Genomic DNA, 22,678 nt, shown 5'->3' on the forward strand with positions numbered 1-22,678 from the left:
ATAAACCCATCCATCTAATTACTCCACCTTATTGTTACGACAGAAGGTCTGAACCTCTTCGGCTTTCGTAAACGTGAGTATGTCACCATCCTTTTCCAGTACAATTTTCGCCGGATATACTAATCTGGCGTTGAAGTTGGCTTTAATTAGTCTGGAACAGTATGGTGCCATTTCTCTTCGTTTTGCTTGGGTTTCTGATGAGAAGTCTTGAAACAGTAAGAGCCTCGCTTGACCTAGCATAATACCATTGTTTTTACGATAAAGCCTCAATATGTGAAATTTGTCTTGAAAATTTAAAAATCTGATGATTACAGGTCTAGGTCTGACCATCCCATCCATCTTATTCCGGACTGGGCCAATTCTATGGGCTCTTTCCACTGGGATTACTAAAATTTCTGTCTGGCTACCTACAAGTCTGGGAAGTGTAGTGGAGGCAAATTTTAGAAGATCCATAAATTCCCCACTTTCTGGGAGGCCAATAACTCTAAGGTTATTGCGACGTGACCTGTCCTCTAGCTCCTCTATTCTAGAGTGTAGTGCAGTTAGCCTCTTATCCTGGCTGGTGTCTATTTGTTCCTGGGTAATAATCCTATCATCGATATCCGAAACTCTAGTTTCCAACTCAGACATTCTAGATGAAAATTGTCTAATCTCAGTTGTCAAACTGGCTATTTCCTGTTTCACTACATCAAATTGAGGCATTAACAGATCTGAGATCTGATGGAGAAATGCTGTATTATCAATATTATTCGAGTTTCCCTCATTGCTAGTTTCTAATTCATTGGGCTTAGGCCTTTTCTCCTTGTGTTTAGGTGGCATTGCGGGTGAGTTACATTTTGAGTGTGACATATATTTGTCCATAGAGATAACAAAATTGTGTTTTTGTCACAGAGAGTGTTGTGTAGAAAGGGAAGGGGGCAAAAATCGAGTGAGACCAAGGGGTGGGGATCGTGTTCGTGAGAAAATATACAACAGTGTAATTGTGTCGATGTGCTGTATAGAAAGTGGACTGGGTATTGAAAGAATGAAAAAAAAAGGAGAGAGGGGGTGTGTGTGTGAGGTTAGAAGGGTGAATGTGAGATCACAAAAAAGAAAATCTTAGTGTGCTTGTGATAAATGCAGTGCCACCTACCCTTAAATCTGTAGTAAGAAAAAAGCGGCCTAAGAGGAATTTATGTTATATCCTCTAATATCTATTATCGATCTGAGTAGCTACACATGCAGAAAGACCACTAACAGAATCTTATTCCTACTACACTGTTATGTTTCCCTGACCTTTCACTATTTCAACTTCTATATTATAGGTCAAGGGGGGACGGTATTAGAAGCGTAACTATTTTAAAACTCCCATATTTGGTGCCAAATTTAAATTAGTGGTCATCAAATACCTAGATATCTTGTAGGTATTGTTTCCTCCAACTCTCCTTACGACACAATTTTGATAACTACACATTAACCAATATATATTCTTATAGAGAGATAGCAAGGGGTAAACGTTTGGTATAGAACTTAAGGGTAACAAAGAACACAAACAAAAACACAAAGAGCACAAAATAACCCAGCAAAATCAGGCAGTCTCTGGAACAGGCACAAGATTTGCTTCACTTAGTCAGTCCCGGACACATTTCTTATTAGAAAAAAGTGAAATAGAATAAGCATATATGAGAAGAAATACTGTCCCATTCCTGTAACATTTTTCCCTCCTCCTGATATACAGGGCTCTCACAGTTTCTATGCGGAGAGTGCTCAATTAAACACAAATCAATAGCCAAGTGTTCCTTATTGTTGTTGTCAGGATCTTTTGCTTTTTCCCAGATGTTAAAGGCCTTTTTATGTGTTTGCGTATCAATAAGACTGAGTGGCGTATTTTTTCCCTTAAGTAGAATTGTGTTTTTAAGACATAAGCGTGATATTGTTAGTACAAGCAGGCAGCTTTTCCGTCTCAGTTAGTACCCTTTAGCCGTTAACAATCCCCAACTCGCCCGCTTATGCTCCTCAGCAGAACAGCAACTAAAAAGAGGTCATGCAAGGGGTCCCAAGCTGTTGCAAGCAAGTCAGGTTTGACAGTGTTGGAAAACTTTCAAAAGACTTTCCTATTCTTTCCCCTCCTTTCCTCTTCAACTCTCCTCCTCTCTCTCCTTACTTTTGACTGAGAGTCTAAATCCGGTGGGCACTGGAGTGACTCACTGAACAATTTTGCCACTCGCCTTCTATATGGCTACTTGCCCTCTTTCAGGCCTGTCTGCCACACCCCTCCTTAGGAAACAATGTCGTGTATGGTCATTCAAAGTCAGCTATTATCGCAAATATTTCTGTCCTATATCTGGACAAATATTTTTATCTTTGCCAGCAGTACTTTTGTCTCAGGTGATATGATCCTCTATATGATTATTGTTAGAATCGGACCATAAGCACAAAGTTGTTAGTACAAGCAGATAGGGTTTAAATATGGGTACAAGCAGGCAAGCAGGAAAGCAGTCTCAGTTCAACTTATTTTTTCTCCTTCCAAGGTGTAATCAAGCCCCAGTGTACCTGCCCATCACAACAGCCATGTCTCGCTACAGGAAGAACTCCCGCCGGGGCACCCCAGCTGCTGCTCACAAGTCAGGCCTCACAACACTGCAATACTTCAGTCTCGAGCAGACTACTGCAGCTAATCTGCTCCTGTATATACTTATGAATAAAGATGAGCCGTCAGTACAAAGTTTGTTAGTGCGAGCGTCAATTTTTAAATGCAAGCAGTCAAGCAGTAATCCCTTTAGCCATGCTCAGTCCCCAGCGTGTCTGCTTATGCAGTCAAACGTATCTAATTATAGACAGCGATTATGCAGGGAAGCCCCCTCTGTTACTCACAGCTCTGAGTCCTCAGCATAGGCTGGTTTTATATCCTCCGCTGGAGTTTTCGGTCCGCCGGGTACTATGTTGGGTCTCTGCTCGCTCTCCTTCTATGCAGGTGGCTGTCCTTTTTCCAGCGTCTCTGCCGCTGTACTCCGCACTCGCCATAGCCTCTGTTAGCAGAGTCGGCTCTGTCTTGCTCCTCCTTGTTTCCGGGATGCGGTACCTTCAGGTTAATCTCACCTGCTGTCAAACCCTAGCCGACAGGGCCTCTTAGGCGTATATGAGACTTCCCAGCCAGTAGCGATGTTAGCTACACCTTCCAGGCCACTATAAACACGGGCCAAGGAAGCCAAAAGCTTAGGGTCGATGTAGGTTAGCTCTTTTCCTCAGAGCTCCGTGCTAGCCTAACCTCCGCTAGCTCCGCCCAACAGGAAGTCAATTTGAAACAAACCACCCTCAAGCAGTTTTAATGGTAGCGGGGGAGAAGAGCGGTTGCTCCTTAGTGTCGCCATTGTCACTGGCCTGACATACTGGGGAATTCTGTATCTTGGCCGTCTGAAATCTGTGAACATATAAAGTTGTATGTCAACACTATATCCATGTGATATTTTTTATTTTGTGTAATGTATCTGCAGCTGTAATGCATGTAATCTTTATTTCCTCTGATGAAAATAACAACCTATCTAAAATAATATATATATATATATATATATATATATATATACACATATATATATATATATAATCAGTACATATATATATATATATATATACATATATATATATTTTATTTTTTTTATTTCATGAATCAGATAGAGCATGAATTTTTAATCAACCTAATTTGCTCGTATTATCAATCTTTATTTGAAAAATAAGGTATCTAAGCTAAGGAGGCAGACAATTTCAGTACCCTGTACAGCACTTTTCTTTTTGTGGCTGTCATTTAGGCACCAATCAACTAGAACAACCCAGTTTTGTAAACTTACATTCTTGATTTTTAAATAAAGATCGAAAGAGAATGAAATAAAATGAATAATAGGATTAAATTAGAAAGTAGATTAAAATTTCATGCTCTACCATGAAATAAAATATGTGGGTTCAGTGTCATTGAAATATACATAATTTATAAGTATAATACACAATATAATAAATGCTACTTACAGGCCCTAATGAGCGATTGTAGCGCCCTGTAGTGCTCCTTTTCGTGCTGTCTAGGGTCTGAAAACCTCCAGAGACAATGACGACATGACCTTCTCACACCCGAGACGTGATACATTAGTCTCAACATTTCATAGACGATCTTGTCGCAATCATCATGTGCGACTCCACATACTCCAATTCTCTTCGGGAAGTACTTGTCCATCCCGTATACGAGACAGACAAGTTCTCCCTCAGAGAATGCATCATGATCGTCTATGAAATGTTATGAATTTTTTTTTTTATCTGCGACACTGACACAATTTTTAAGCAATCTGATTGGTTATAGTGATTAAAAAAGTTTTGCAATTTTGATTTTCTGATTATTGTGAGTAGAAAAGGTATTGTACGTTTTGATTTGATGTTTTCATTGATCATGTGATAATGCTATTTAGGTCAAACATAGAAAATAATCTAATAATATCTGCGTCATATATCCTAGTATAAAGCAATGTCAATGCTTGAGTAAAATATTTTTTATATTTTTATCTCTATATCTACTAGTGCATCAAATATGGAGCAATACTTTGCACCAAATTTGAAGCAATAATATTGTACCCTTGCTTTGTAATGAGAGACAAAGTTGCAACAATCCATAAGTAATAATGTATTTTTCATTTTTATCCCTATATCTACTAGTAAACCAAATGTGGAGCAATAGTATCATTTGATTTAGAAAGAGTATACAAATTTAATAGTTTCTAATTTACTTTTTTATGTAATATGCTTCATTCACTTACAGCATCGAACATACGCTTTCTGTGTTTTCAGACTCCCATTGATTTCTATGGCATCCGCAGCCTCAAGGGTGGCGGTCTGAAAACTAGGTACGCTGCATCGGAATAGACGCGAGCGTACTTGTTAAATATTTGATAAATTGAGAAAAGGGTCAAATAGAGTCAAATGTGAATTAAAAACATCTGTAATGACGCAAATGACGATAAGCACCTTTCAATTTTAAATTACTCTTGAGAAAGACGAGTTCATCATTGAAACGCGTAGAGCAATTTTATAGAGCTATTTTATATGTTTTAATAAATGTTTGTTTTTGCAACAAATATTTGCCAGCATTGGAATTGCCACATTACCACTACAACTATCATGTGAGGAGCTGGATTCCGATTATTTCTGAGTGAGTATACTGCATATTATTTACACTGTTGAATACAACATATTTCAGCCATAATTGGAAACCACAGTAAAATTGAAGTAATTGAAGTACTGGAATAGAATTTCATAGGACCTGTGCCTCTATATCCACTATCCATACCTCGGAAGCATCGATCTGCGTCGGATTGAGATTGCAGAAGTGTATATTTTGTTACACATTTCAACATTTGACAATCTTGATGCTTTGTTAACTACAGTGGATCAATCACGCGTCAAATATGATGTGGGGTTCCAGCGTATTATCGGTTGACGCTTTGATAAATTTCCCCCTATGAGTCAACATGTATGTTTGAATACACCATACCATTTGTGAAAAAGTAATTTCCATTCTACTTGTGGTGGTCAATATTCACAACCTCTATAGGAATACACAGCAGAGATTTGTTTCTCTGTTTCTGGTATTGAAAGTTAGAAAACAAGCAGAAGGCAATTTATTTTTTGTGCCAGTTTCTGCATGGTAATATTTAACCCCTTAATGACCATTGACATACCCTATACATCGCTGGTCTTTCAATAAGGATTGCTTTTTTGATTCCAGATTACCTGCAGGAGGGAGGGAGGTCATAATAGCATGGTCCTGAAGCTCGTGGCAAAACCCGCAATATTATTGCCTGAAAAACCCTTAAAAACAGGGTCATTAAGAGGTTAATTTACACCATGTAATGCTTACTACTTGCAGCTCATACATGGCTAGATTACAAGTTGTGTGCTGACTGCAACGCACGTGATATGTTTTTTCTTTAGACTCCCTTGAGCGTCTTTAGCCTGTCTAGTCTCACCAGTCCTTATGTTATTAAATATTTAATAACATAAGGACTAATTAGGCTAGAGAAGCTGAAGACGCTTGAGGGAGCCTAAAAAAAAACATATTGCTCGTACTCTGCAGTCAGCGCACGACTTGTAATCTCTGTGACAGCTTTTTATGATATGTTATTCTATGTTATGTCATCTCTTTATTGCTCTATTTTGTTTGACTCCTTAATTTATATAATAATATTTCTGTTTAAGATTACATTGTCATTGTAACCTCATGATGGTACTTGCTCGCTTGATATAACAGCAGATCCCCACCTCGTAACACTTTCAATCATCAGGACCTTATTCTGGACTTAAATGAGTAGTAGATTTGTTTCTGATTAATTTCAAAGTTATGTCTTTTTCCAATCCTCCTATATCATGTGACAGTTGTTAGCCAATCACAAATGCTTATACATGTATTCTGTGAATTCTTGCACATGCTCAGTAGGAGCTGGAGACTCAAAAAGTGTACATTTTGGTAATGGAAGTAAAATGCAAAGTTGTTTAAAATTGCATGCTGTATCTGAATCATGAAAGTTTAATTTTGGATTGAGTGTCCCTTTAACCAGTGGGTCCAATACCAAGATTATACAACTGCATAAATGAAACATGACACATAGTCAGCCAGTAAGAAAATAAGCTGCTTCTACAGTGCTAGCATGATACCTTTATTTATTGATCCCCAGCACAGAACAAATTATTGTAGAGTAAGCCCATTTCTTATCTACATCTAGCTTGGGTAAGGCTCTAATGTCTGTTGGAACTACTCTCTTAAAAGGATAGTAAACACCAAAAATGCTATTGTTTAAAAATATAGATAATCCCTTTATTTATTATTCCCCAATTTTGCATAGCCAACACTGTTATAGAAATATACTTTTTACTTCAGTAATTACCTTGTATCTAAGCTTCTGCTGACTGCCTCCTTATCCCAGATATTTTGACAGACTTGCATTTCAGGCAATTAGCAGCTGACTCTTAAATAACTTCACATGCGTGAGCACAGTGTTATCTATATGAAACACATAAACTAACGCCCTCTAGCTGTGAAAAACTTTCAAATGCATTCAGATGAAAGGCGGCCTTCAAGGGCTTAGAAATTCGCATATGAGCCTACCTAGGTTTAGCTTTCAACTAAGAATAACAAGAGAAGAAAGCAAATTTGATGATAAAAGTAAATTAGAAAGTTGTTTAAAATGACATGCCCTATCCGAATCATGAAAGTTTAATTTGGAGTTGACTATCCCTTTAATTGTGGATTTGCTGACTGATCTTATGGTTTATATACTGCAATGTTTTCATCTTTTTGAATTTTGTATAGAAACATAGAATTTGACTGTAGATAAGAACCAAAAAGGCCCATCAAGTCTACCCTTATTACAAGTTACTTATTACTTAGGATAGCCTTATGCATGTCCCAGGCATTTTTGAATTCCTTTACAGTCTTTATGTTTACCACCTCAAATGAAAGTTTATTCCATGAATCCACCACCCTTTCTGCAAAAAATGCTTCCTCAAATTTCTTCTGAATCTGCTACCCTCTAACTTTAGATTGTGACCCCTTGTTTTGGCATTTATTTATTTTTCTGTAGAAAATGCTTTCAGCTTCTATTTTAGTCCTTTCATATATTTGAAGGTTTCTATCATGCTTTCTGGTATGCACTTTATATTTTTACTGCTCTTGATAAAGATGGCTGGGTCCGTGGAAACGCATTGAGCTTAATAAAATACAGTTTTTTATTGAAAAATCTGTGGAATCATTTTTGCAACAGGAGAGAGACGGCTATCTGGAATATTTACTGTGAGTAGATATACACCTTATTTCAGATTCTTCAGTTTGATGTCTCAGCACTGTTCCTTGTATCTAGAAATTGAGGATAACTGAGGAGGAAAAAGTGAAAAAGGAACAAACAACAAAGAACCAGCGCCTCTATCAAGCACACCTTATCTATACACACAGTATTCAGGAGACGGCTGCGGTTCAGGATTTAAAGGGAAAGTATTCACCCATATTGTACACCATTTGTATGTGTTCTATCATGTCTCCTCTTTCCCTTCTATCCTCTAAACTATACATATTTAGATCATAAAGTCTTTCTTTGTAGGTTTTATATTTTAGACCATGTACCATTTTAGTAGCCCTCTTTTGGACAGCTTCTAGTTTATTTATATCTTTCTGAAGATATGGTCTCCAGTCTCCAGAACTGAACACATTATTCCAGATTTGGCCTAACTAATGATCTGTAAAGAGGCATAAGAACCTTGCTATTTCTGCTACTAATACCTCTCCCAATGCAACCAAGTATTCAACTGGCCTTACTGGCTGCACTACTGCATTGGGTACCAAATTTTAAATCATCTGAAATAATAATTCCCAAATCCCTTTCTTCTTTAATTACAGTCAGTAATGTACCATTGAGACTATAATTGGCCTTTGGGTTTTTGGATCCTATATGCATAATTTTGCTCTTGGTAATATTAAATTTCAGATCCCATTAATTTGACCAGTCCTCTAGTTTTTTAATATCACTGTTCATTTGGTCAACCCCTTCTGGAACATCAACTCTGTTACAAATTTTTGTATTATTAGCAAACAACCAAACCTTCCCCTGAAGCCCACTTCCAATATCACTTATGAACATGTTAAACAAACCAGGCCCAAAAACTGAACCTTGGGGAACACCACTAGTAATGCCTCATTTGAATGTACTCCATTAATTTAAACCCTCTGTCGTCTTTAAGCCAGATATATATATATATATATATATATATATATATATATATATATATATATATATATATATATATATATATATATATATATATATACAGTATATGCAGACCCTTACAATAATGATAATAGTCCATAAAACAAATTTAAATGTAATGAACAAGTCCATCTGCTTCTTCTCCTTTTAATTTCCAGAATTCATCTGGGATCTTCTCACTTCACACTAAAGCCCTGATGATCAAAGCATCATTGTAATAACAATATTTTCAAAAGGGATCTGTCGCAGTATCAAGATTGTCTGTGAAATTTTCAAAAGGGCTGAAAACAGTGTTTAAAAGCAGTCTTGCTGAGAGGCATTTAACTATAAATCTCTGTACCTGGAAGACAGTAGCTGTGACTTTGTAGTTTTAAATAAGTACATTTCTTTAACTTATGTAAAGCTATAAAGTCACCTATACTGTCTTCTATGACATATTAATATCACAAACAAGAAAACTTCTTTCTAAAAATAAAGAAAAAACATGCAAAACATATTTTGAAAATCACAAAAATACTTAAAATACATGCTATTGCATTATATAATAAAATACACATAAATAAATAATTGTATATACATGTATCCCACAGCTCTTATAGGTTTAATAGTATTTTTTTTTAACAACTAGTGTTAAAGCCTTTGTACATGGGCCAAATTGTTTAAGGAAAGAAATATACCTCTTAGGAGGCATATCTTTCTCCCTCTATCCCTATATTTCTATCCCTCTATCACTATCCCTCTATCTCTCTATCCCTATCCGTCCATCCCTATCCTCCCTCTATCTCTATCCCTCTATCCTTATTCATCTATCCATATCCCTCTAGCTTTATCCATCTATCCCTATCCCTCTAGCTCTATCCATATCCATCTATCCCTATCCCTCTATCTCTATCCCTCTATCCCTATACCTCTATCCCTATCCCTCTATCTCTAACCTCTACCCCTATCCCTATTTCTCTATCCCTCTATCCCTATGCCTATATTCCCCTATCCCTCTATCCCTATCCATCTATCCCTCTATCTCTATCCCTATCCATCTATCCCTATCCATCTATCTCTCTATCTCTATCCTCTATCCCTATGCCTATATTCCCCTATCCCTCTATACCTATCCATCTATTCATATCCCTCTATCTCTATCCCTATCATCTATCCCTATCCATCTATCCCTCTATATTTACCCTTCTATCCCTATGCCTATATTCCCCTATCCCTCTATTCCTATCCATCTATCCCTCTATCTCTATCCCTATCAATCTTTCCCTATCCATCTGTCTCTCTATCTCTATTCCTCTATCTCTATCCCTCTATCCCTATATCTCTATCCCTATCCATCTATCCCTATCCTTTTATCACTCTATCTCTATCCCTCTATCTCTATCCCTCTATCCCTATACCTCTATTCCTATCCCTCTATCCCTATGCCTATATTCCCCTATCCCTCTATCACTATCCCTCTATCACTATCCCTCTATACCTATCCCTCTATCCCTTATATATATCCATCTATCCCTCTATATCTATCCCTCTATCTCTATCCCTCTATCTCTATCCCTCTATCCCTATCCCCCTATCCCTATATCCCTATCCATCTATCCCTCTATCTCTATCCCTCTATCCCTATCCCTCTATCCCTATACCTCTATCTCTATCCCTCTATCCCTATACCTCTATCTCTATCCCTCTATCTCCAACCATTATTCCTATCCCCCTATCCCTATATCTCTATCCCTCTATCCCTATGCCTATATTCCCCTATCCCTCTATGCCTATCCATCTATCCCTATATCTCTATCCCTAGCCATCTATCCCTCTATCTCTATCCATATACATCTATCCCTATCCATCTATCCCTCTATCTCTATCCCTCTATCTCTATCCCTCTATCCCTATACCTCTATTCCTATCCCTCTACCCTATGTCTATATTCCCCTATCCCTCTATCCCTATACCTCTATCGCTATCCCTCTATACCTATCCCTCTATCCCTTATATATATCCATCTATCTCTCTATATCTATCCCTCTATCTCTATCCGTCTATCTATATCCCTCTATCTCTATCCGTCTATCCCTATCCCCCTATCCCTATCCCTCTATCCCTATCCGTCTATCCCTCTATCTCTATCCCTCTATCCCTATCCCTCTATCCCTATCTGTCTATCCCTCTAGCTCTATCCCTCTATCCCTATCCCTCTATCCCTAGCTTTCTATCCCTCTATCTCTATCCCTATCCCTCTCTCTCTATCCCTCTCTCTCTATCTCTATCCCTTATATTTTACTTCTGTAGGCATTTTGTTTTGTTTTTTTCTCTATTGCTTCTCTAATGTAGTGTCTAATTTGTTTGTCTCCAGTTTTATTTATTTTTTAGGTGTTTTTATATTATGTTTTGTTTTTTTGTCTCTCTCCTGTGACATTGTCGTATTGTAGCGTACTACAGTCTTGCACAGTGTCTGGAACTTTTTCAGATGCAGTGATCCTTACGGCCGCAATTAGTCTTGCGTGCTTATGCTACAGTACCGGATCTGTGGTGATCTTCAAGGCCGCACTTAGTCTTGTGCTTATGCTACAGTACCGGATCTGTGGGGATCCTTAAGGCCACACTTAGTCTTACGCTTACACTCCAGTACGGCCGCACTTATTCTCACGGCCCTGATGCTCATGGTCTTTGTCTTGTGTGATGCGTGCAGTCAAAAACTGATCCTCACGGCCCTGATGCTCACCCCTTTGTCTTCCGCAGTGTGGCCAGGTAAATGTTTGTCTCTACTGCGCATGACTGCATCGAACAAACATACCTGGCCATTTATAATATAGGATGGAGATGGGCATTTCATGGGAGTAACCTGTATTTTAATAGGAAAACATTGCTGTGAGCTTCTAATTTTAAAAGCACTGTCCTCCATGTTAGATGCACCTTTTCAGCTATATCAGTCTTGCTAGCTTTTCAGTGGCGAGAAATCTTTTGAATGTACAATGAAACTTTTTACATATGTATTATTTGAAGTGTTACTACACAGAAATCTTTATTTGTTTCAAGGAATTAACAGTCTATGTTTTATAAAACATACTTTAAATACAGCCCCACCCACCACCTGCTGAGATCAGAGATGAGTGGTGATGTTTTTAGGCTTTTGCTGAATTTTGCAATCCTTATTATTTTCTTAAGGGAGACACATCCATCACCACTCGTCAGAACCAAGTGGTTCAGCCCACTTTTTTTTAATATATCGCCAGTCCCATGGATTGATCAACTGTCGAGGCCAAAAAGGCAATTTCTCGTGGGTCTGACATTGCTTTTGATCACCAAGGCCTAAAACACTAAAAAAGGTCTAGATCCCATGCTGGTACAGATCTTCCACTCCATAAGGGCAGCTTTTAAGCTCTCATACAGAGCTGGCACAAGACAGCCAGGTAGAGACATCTTGCACAAGATAAGGTCTTAATATACTTTTTATATGAACCATATGTAGCAAAGTATCATATGTCCTTCATATGGCCTTCACTACATTTAGTTTTAGAAGTTGTTAAAAAAAATTTAAAAGGTATTTAATAATTTAAGGAAGGTTTTTTTTTTGTTCTGGGGTAAGGGGTTGAGGTTAAGTTTAACTAGTATTATATGGTTGGGAGGGTCATGATTTGGGTTATGCTGGCTGGTTTAAGGTGGTTATATTATTAACTTGTAGTAGAGAATTGGGGATTTTCAAATAGGGTTTTTTATTGTGGGGGGCATACATTTATTTTAGGGACAATAACCTTGGCATATACAATATATATATATACATTTCGAAACACAGAAAGAGAGAAAAGGTAGGAACTCAATCAGTTACCACACATAAGACAGGGATTTCAGCACACAAAATGTTGGTTTATTAATTTTAAGTAATATATGCATATAAATATAACATGACAATTGTATATGCTTCTGTATTCACTTTATTCTGTATCCAACCTTGTTCTGGTGGCAAACTGATTTAACTGGAGGTGTACATAGATCCTACGTACCTATTCTTTTTATGATACTGTGTACCATTATATTATAGTGGTGTCCTCTGAAACAGGTGTTGTACACAGCCCTTATCATATTACGCTTACCATAGATTGAGCACATGTATAACATTATTCACTACTTGATGTTATCTACAGCATAGATCCTCATGGCTCACTAAGGTAGCATATTTTTTCACTTGTATAGCGAAACTACCCTCTGGTGAAGGTGTTGCTGAATAGTCATTACGTATGTACTTGATTAATGTTACCTTTATTACATACTTTAAAAGCACTGTGTTTATGTAATATTGTGGGCTTTGGAGATTCATGTTAAACAGGCATAGATCCTCGAGGATCACTATGGTGGCTGATTTTTTCCTAGTTTGCGAAGCCACCCTCTAGTGGAGGTGTTGTCCTGTTTCTTTTTAATCTTTTTTTTTTTTTTTTTAAATTTCTTTTTTTCTTTATTTAAATCCAGCAAAGTTTAACAAAACCATATCAATAAATGAAAACATACTTCAAGACTTTTCCAAATCTTATCTTTTTGCACCACGCAGGGTCAATTTAACTGCTGGATTTTATATTCTTCCTTATCCCCTGAATGGGGAGGACAACACAAAGACAAACAGACAGATAAACAAAACACCAAGAAGGGGGAAAAAAAGAAAAAAAAGGGGAAAAAGGAGAGACAGAAAAGAAAAATAAAAAAATAAAAAAATCTCAACTCCCCCACCCCTCTGCAGCCCACCCACTGTGCATTTTCAAAGACCCTCAATCCATGACTGTGGAAAAACATCTAATAATGTCAATTCAGCAAAACTAATTGATTGCAAAAATGGGTAAAGAATCCGTTTTTGAAGTGGTCTTGGGTAAGTTAGAATAACTGGAGTCCACTTCCATAGGAAGTTCTTAATCCTCTTTTCTGACGCATTCTTAAGATGGTATGATTCATATACTATTTGTTCCTGGATATATTTGAAAATCAAAGCTAGCCCTGGTACATGCTTAGCCTTCCAATTTTTAAGCAAACAGCTTCTAACCACTAGTATAATAGTATTAAGGCTATTTCTAGTACTATTACTGATAGCATTTTGTAAAGGAACCAAGAGCAAGACTTCCTCCAAAGACAATCCTATCGACACTTTGTATAGTTTATTAAACCAATAAATTATCTTTAACCAGAGCTGTCTAACTCTAGGACAAGACCAAAACATGTGCCCTGTATCCGCTTTATTATAATAACAGCGTGGACATCTGCTAACCATTGTTGTATAAAACTTAGATAATCTAAGAGGAGATAGATAGAAATTATTAATCAACTTCATGTGAGATTCCCTCATGCCCATTGGGACTCTACATTTATAGAGAGAGTCAAAACTCTGTTTTATTTTTTTATGATCCATTGTAGGCATTAAGGAAGACCAAGAATTACAGATATTATCCAAATATACCAAGCTTTGTTTATTCAACATAATATCATATAACAATGAGATCGATGAATCTCCTGCCAAGAATTTTTTAATAGAAAGTCCAATATCTGACCAAGCAATTGATAATGGAAACAGCCAATTTTGTGAGAAGAAAAAATGGCGAATTTGGAAATATGCAAACAAATTCGCCTGGGGTAGCTCAAATGTATTAAACAAAGATCGACACGTATATATTTGACAGTTTCCATCTAATAACTGATTCACAAAAAGTAGCCCTTTTTGAGCCCATTCCTTAAATACTTCCTGATACATTCCAGGTAAAAAACTAGGATTACCTATAATAGGTAAAAATTCAGAGAATGAGAAATCTATATCCAGGCATTTACAAAACTTTTGCCAGGCAATAATTATATTTTTAATTGTAAAAAGTCCACATACATTCTGCGGTAACTTGTGTACCAACAAATGCAAAATGGCCTTTAAAGAAAATGGCGGGATTAAAAAGGTTTCCAGATCTTCTGAAGAAACAATATTAGTTCCTGCGAGCCAGTCTACCGCTATTTTAACCATTGCCACTACATTATATAATTTAAGATTAGGGAGAGCCAGGCCAGCCGATTCAGATTTTTGCATTAATCTAAAAAGCGATATACAAGGTTTTTTTATTATTCCAGATAAATCTTGAAAACTGTGTATAAATCTTCTTTAAATCTTTATTTAAGATAAATAATGGAAGATTCTGAAGAGGATAAAGAAGACGAGGAAATATGATAGATTTTATTAGATTAATCTTAGCCATAATTGACAACGGAAATACCGCCATATCTGAAGATCTCTTTCAATTTTTTGAAACAGGGATTCAAAGTTTGCCTTGTACCATTGAGACGGATTTTTGTGCAAAACTAAACCCAAATACTTAATAGTGTCAACCACCTTAAACGGTATATTAGATATAGGAGAGATAGTACCTAAACACATTAACTCACTTTTTTCTAAATTAATCCTGTACCCAGAAAAGGAAATGAAATCGTCAAGAGCTTGTAAGATCACCGGTATAGATTGCTGACAATTAGCTAAGAAGATCAGAACGTCATCAGCATAAAGTAACGTTTTGAGTTTCTGAGGGCCCATCTGTACTCCTATTAAGATATCCCTGAGGCGAATTGCCAATGGCTCAAGCGCAATGTTAAATAACAATGGCGATAGGGGACAGCCCTGTCTGGTACCTCTCTGAAGAACTATCTTAGGAGACAAAAATCCATTAATAAGCAAGAAAGATATTGGTTTTGAATAGAGTTTAGATATAAATTGTACAAAGTTGCCTTTAAACCCGAAATTATCTAATGCCCTGAATAGATACTGCCATACAATTGAGTCAAATGCTTTGACTGCGTCTAATGACAAAATAGCAACATCTTGCAACAGGGGTTTCTTACTGTTTTGATCTATATTCCAAGCATAATCCAGAAAATTTATAAGCTTGGGGATATTTTTCGTAGAATTTCTGGCAACCATGAATCCTGTCTGATCAGGATGGATAATTTTATGGAGGCCCATTGAAAGCCTAGAAGAAATAATAGTCATTAAAATCTTGTAATCTGAATTAAGCACAGAAATTGGTCTATAAGATGCTGGATCTTCCGCATTTTTACCTTTCTTTAATATCAGGGATATGTTAGCTGCAGAGAAAAAACCCGAGATAGTATCATCAGCCGAAAAATAATGATTAAACAATTTTTCCAAAATTGGCAAAAGGTCTTCACCAATACATTTATAAAGCTCTACTGGCAGCCCATCCGGCCCTGGTGCTTTGTTTAGTTTAAGGTTATTTATAGCATTTCTTATTTCATCTATAGAGATGGGTGCATTAATTGAGGTCAAATCGTCCACCTGTATTTGAGGCATCTTTATCTTAGTCCAAAATATTTCTTGATTCAACGCATTTGATTCTATGCTGGAGTAAAGTTGCTGATAATAGGAAAAAAAAACTCAGAGATTTCTCTAGATTCGGTAAAGCGATCATTACCAGTCTGAATAGCGAGAATCGCATTTTTTTTCTTTTTTTCTTTTCTTTAAAAATAGGTCTCTTTCTCTCCTATTATCTAGATACTTCCTCCAATTGATTTCTGTACGATCTGAACAATATTTTCTGAAATAATTCCTCACTTTATTATTAATCTGAACTTCCCATGCTCTATTTTTTTTCTTAACTAAGCTTATATAGGCCTGGATTTCTCCTCTAATCACCGTTTTAAACGCCTCCCAAAATATTTCAGGTTTTTCAAAATAATTCATATTATGAGAACAATATTCCTGCCACACGAACTTCAATTTGTTAATGAATCTAGGGTTAGAACATAAGTATCTAGGAAAAAAGAATCTAGGTATATGGGCCCTATTTTCAGTTATTGAAAGAGATAATGAAATGATCGCATGGTCAGATATTATAATTTCTCCAATCTCCACCTCTAATTTGTGTACAGCAAGAATTTCAGATGTTAAAAAAAAATCTAATCGAGAAAATGTTCTATGAACTTTTGACTCACATGAAAAGACCTGTATATCCGGATTCTTGATTCTCCACACATCAACCAATTTTAACATTTGGCAAAATTGTTTCAAACATTTTGCATTTCTATAATATTGTATTCTATTTTTCTTAGAAAGCCTGTCCAGCTTAGGACATAATGTTGCATTTAAATCTCCTCCCAAAATAATAGCTTCTGAGATAAAAGGAGTTAGCCTTACTCTTATTTCCTCCCAAAATGCTCTAGAAAATGTATTAGGTGCGTAAATATTACATAAAACAAAATTTACATTTTTTATTTGAATTTGCAACAAAATAAATCTAGCGGCTGGGTCTATTTCTACATTAAGAACCTTATATTCTAGATCTCTATGTATAAGAATCACTACCCCACATTTTCTAGTACTCCCAGATGAGGAAATAACTTTCCCCACCCATTTAATTCTCAATTTAGCTGCTTCTTGTTCATTAATATGTGTCTCTTGAAGAAAGACAATATCAGGTTTATTTCTGGCTAATGTTTTGATAATCAATTTGCGCTTACTAGGGGAGGAAATACCCCCTACATTCCATAACAAGAATCTAATTCCTTCAGTCATTAAAAATCTTCAAGAGATATACTATATACAAAGTTTATTAAAACGATTATGTACTGGAGAGGGCACACAGGGGAGAGGGGGGGGAGAGAGAGAGAAAAAAAAAAAAAGAGAGGGGGAGGGGAAAAACAAAAAGACAAAACAACAAATTCAACCTAGCCAAAACATACATGCTAATAATACTGACCTCTTTACAAAATAATATAGCTTCACTGAAAACTATTATAAACAACTATTCAACACCTAAATACTTCCTGATTTCGGTGACATCATTAAAGATTAATTTAGCGTCCCCCTCCTCAACTAAAATACGAGCCGGGTATAGCAGATGTGCTTTGATACCTTTTTTGATTAATTGTGTACAATATGGCGCCATTAATCTCCTTTTGGAAGAAGTCTCAGATGAGAAGTATTGAAATAACAAAACTTTGTTATTTCCAAATATAGGGGGATCACTTTTTTTATAAAATTTTAACAGTTCAATTTTATCTTGGAATTTTAAAAACTTGACTATACACAACCTATTTTTTACAGTACCATCTGAACCTAATCTTTTGGGGCCAAGCCTATGTGCTCTCTCAATTATAAGTGGTAACATGTGAGATGGCATCCCCACTGCTTGAGGTAGGGTATAAGAAATAAACTTTATTAAGTCCTCAAATTCAGGGCTTTCAGGGAGGCCCACTAACCTAATATTGTTACCCCTGGAGGGATCTTCCAAATCCTCCAGGCGAAGCTGCATATTTTTAATTTTAGAGTCTTGTTTATGAATTATAGATTCCTGTACATTCATTTGATCCTCTAAGTCAGAGATTCTGCTTTCAGCTTCTAACAGCCTAGTTGAAAACTAAAGTTGAAAAAGAGGGCGCCACTAGTGGCGCCCTCTTTTTCAACTTTAATTCTACAGAATCCCCACACCGAGGATCAGAGGAGCTGCCATCAACGGAACAACAACCACCACGGAGCTGCATTCACTCCAGTCCTCTTGTCTCACAGGAGCCATTTGGCAATATCGATCCAATCATCAAACTGACGGTTTGTGCAGTGACTGATTCACACTTTTCTTTAGCGCACCCCCACTGTTTGGATCCCTCCCTGGATTCCAAATTTGTTTCCTAGTTGAAAACTGTCTGACTTCAGTAGATAATGTAGTTATTTCCATTGAGATGGTACCTAATTCCTTTTTAATAGACTCGAATTGTGGCGAGAATAGGTCAGTTAACTTAGAAATCAACACTTGATGATCTATTGAGACCCCCACAGCATCATTTAGACTATCAGAACTGGAATCAGTTATTCTACTTTTCTTATCTTTTGCTTTCACTGGCATTTTGGGTGAATTAATTTTCACCTGGGTGCAGAATTTTTCCATTAACAATCAAAAAAAAAAAGAAAAAGAAAACGTGAAAAGAAAGAAAGTAAACAGTAAACAACCAAAGAAAAAAAAGATACACACCTGTGAATGGTGTAAATAAATAATTTAGATATGATACAAAGTAAGGAAGCTATTACTGCTTCAATATTGCTCAACAAAACCTCAACTTGTGCCCGTCTAAGGGGTAAGTGTTTTTTTTTTGTTTTTGTTTTTTTTTTAGATATTGTGAAAAAAGAAAAAAAGAGCCAGTGATGTCTAAACAAATAAGTCTGACCAGTTAATTAGTGTGTTCCTGTGATATATCTTATTCTCACTAGTCTAAAAAAATATCAAGATATTAACTGCAACACCTTCTTCTCTTTGCAAAAAATGATCCAGATTCAATTAAACTAATCATGATCTAAAAATCAATACAAAGAACTTATGCCTATTATTACGACACAAATATGCAGTTTAAATGTATAATCTGAGTATAATGACCTAGCAATTCAATTCTCAAGTATAGTACGACCTTAAATATACAGACATGGTATTCCAAGACTTATGTATCACTATATAAAATACTGAACACATCAGGGGACCACCCAGACAATTTTTTTTTTTTTTTTTTTTTTTTTAGAGGGTGATAGCTGATCTACGAAGATAACTTTGTAAATTTGAAAAAGCAGAAAAACAAATATGTACTAAAACGGCAAGAAAATATACAGCTTTAAACAACCTGAAAAGGACCCCCTCCTAAAGCAGATACAATAGCATTTGACACAGTAAATAGACAAGGCCTATAATTGTCCCACTGGAGCTTTTATATGAGGCCTGGTAGCTCCAAAAAAAGGCTTGCACAGTGAGATGTTATATACCATAATGTCAATCTTTTCCCAAGTAATGTATTTCAATGTTAATGCTCAGTCCCCATACATGAAATAACAGCGATGACAGTCTCAAACTGACCAGCTTGAAAGGACAGCCATTACCACTTTTAAATAACTCTCCAGCATCAGAGAGTGCTACTACTATACCCTAGGGGGCATTATCACCCCACAACGGGTACTGAAAAAAGGTCCTGTGTTACTCAGGAGATGAAATGAACCTCACCAAAGGACAAGATACTCAGCCACAGCACTGCACCTGCTCTGCACTTCTCCCTCTAACCAGCTCTCCACGCTGTGATGTATCGCAACAGCAGGCCGTTCAGGCAGGTAAGACGCTCTTCCTATTCTGGCGGGATGCCAGAGATCCGTTCCCAGCCACGGAATTTTATGCGGCTCTTGAATTTAAGGCAGCGCCGTAGCCCTTCAGCCCTCTCAACTGCGGCGGATTACCGCACCATGCAGACCACTCATGTATATCACGCTGGGGGACGGGCTCTGTAAATTGCGCTATCTCGGGTGCTGGATGATTTCTTAGCTGGAGCGGTAACTTGTAGTTTCAGCTTAGCAGTTCTGTTAGGTTGCGGCTCTGGCAAACAAGCCGAAGATTCAGCCTCTGTGAACTTCCACCTGCGCAGGTGATAGACTAGCCCAGCTACCTAGGGTGCAACGGCACCGACAGCAGTAGTAGCGACAGGGGGGTTAGCAAGAAACAGGTTGCTGCTACTCCATCATGCACGCCATGCTCAGCGTGCTCTGGTTTCCACAGCTCCTCCCATCCGGAAGTTCCGTTGAAACCCGTTCGTCCTGTTTCTTATTCTTATTTCCTTTTCTTTCCTTTTTAGGTAATCCGATCCACCTGTTTCTTGAGTGCGGTTCATATTAATTATGGTTCATTTATCCACTGAATATTTGGAGATTTGTTCTCATGATGTATATGCATGATTAGATAGGCACTGCTTCTTACCACCAATATTGATGGTTTACTTTAAATTAATTAACCAAAATTTGGGTGCTGAAATCCCTGTCTTATGTGTGGTAACTGATTGAGTTCCTACCTTTTCTTTCTTTTCTGTGTTTCAAAATATTAATTTAAAGGGACTGCATACTATTCCCTTAAAATGGTTTATACACCCATTGTAACTGTTTCGGTCTATTTAATGAATTAATAGTAAATCTCCCTTAAAACATAAATTATATATATATATATATATATATATATATATATATATATACTCTATACATAAGCTGGTTGTAGACACTAGTTGTCATATAAAGCGGCTATTTAGCTATTTAGTAAGCCACGAGTAGCAAATTTTAAACTCTCTGGTATTTTTCAATCTCTTCAAACACCAAAATATGTTAACTTTAATCTTGGAATACTTCAGAATAAATTACTTACTTTTTCATGAATACAAAAGAAATTTGCAGCATCTGTTTTACATACACAGTGTACTATTGAACCTCAATTAGGTAGGCCCGTAAATATGTCTATAGCTTAAAAACTTTAAGCCCACATGCAGGTAGTGGATAGGTAATCTTCACCCCTGTAGAGAAAATGTCCGTTCTGTGTCTCTCCCCCTCCACGTACCATCTGTTAACTCACATGAACCATACAAAGTCACATCAAATGTTAAGGAAGATATCAAATGCACTCATATGACGATAAGCGGATCCGTGCCAGCCTAGAGAAACAGTACATGGTAACCAAGTTCGAGGTGTCTCCACTGCAATCTGTGAACTCTTGGATCGAGTAAACCCTTCAGTCACGCCGTCTGTGATACACGTCCATGTGTGTCCTTTGTGCTGCTTATCCTCCAATGATCAGAGACTAGGAGCGTGTGACGTATGTGGGGGTGGGGGCAAAGGGAGGGCTGGTGGCCCGATGAATCCCAGAGACTCTGTATTTTGTACCAGTGCTCCAGAACCTGGTGCAGGGGCTGTTATGCTGCCTGGGTGCAAACTATCCGTGCTCACTGTGTATCCAATTTGTACTCAAATAACCAACGAAGTGAGAGCACCGGATAGGATTTAACAGAAACTCTTTATTGTGTTAAAACACACATGAAAAACAGATTAAGGCTGTGAACCTCAGAGCGAGGTAGTAGGTGCAGGTATCCAAGGCTGACGCGTTTCGGCTTTTGCCGTAGTCGTAGCTATTGGGTACTTGTGCTTACACCTTTTTAAATGCTAAAACACTTTCTTATTGGTTAAAACAAAACCACGTGAATAAACATACCTCTACATCTGTATATTAGAAATCCGCCCATAGGGAGGGCTCTAGGTTATTAACTCTATATCAGTGGCCTCTATTCAGAATTGTCTGAGGACTTATACATCTTGATATTTGCCTGAAAATAATGTGAGAAGCTTAAATGAACCTGCTATGTAAACATTGCTGAACGCTAATACAAAATTATTACCCTGATATTATCATGGAAGGATAAATTGGGGAAGGTCATCTCTTCTCTTATACAGTGATGTCCCTTTTTGGCCCCTTTTATTACTTAACATTTATTTTGCTAGTTATAACCATTAAACTGTTCACATGATATATCTGGGTTACTATGTAGTATGTTCTATCATACTTTTGCAGGTAGATCAAAATTGTGCATTGTTTATTACTTGTCATGTACCATACATTATATTGGATCGCTTATAGATATTCCAGATATACAGGCTAACACCAATGATTTATAAGGTCAAATTCGGAATTAAAACCATAGGGGACCCTGGTGTATCCAGAATACCTCCCATTTCTAAATAATGACTTCCCAATCGCCTCCCCTAAATAATGGTCCAGGTAAGAGATTTGGGGTCTTTGGCATGTTGTTCTCTGAAATGGCTCACTAGGGGTGTGGTGAGCTCTCCCTGTTAAATATTATTAATGTGCTCACGTATCCTGGACCTTACCTAACGTGTAGTTAAGCCTGTGTAATGAATGTCACATAAATAACAGTTTAACAGATATACTGCATAAGTAGACCTGCAATTGAAGCAGGCTTTGTGTTCAAAGGTCTCTCCTGTATGTGTGCTTTTAAAGCCACTGCCTACTCTGACATACTCACAGGCTATGCAGTTCTTGTAACTGCATTTGTAAACTCCTTTAAAACTTAGCCAGGAGGAC

The sequence above is a fragment of the Bombina bombina genome, chromosome 1 (genome assembly GCF_027579735.1).
Source record: "Bombina bombina isolate aBomBom1 chromosome 1, aBomBom1.pri, whole genome shotgun sequence".
Taxonomy (NCBI): Eukaryota; Metazoa; Chordata; class Amphibia; order Anura; family Bombinatoridae; genus Bombina; species Bombina bombina.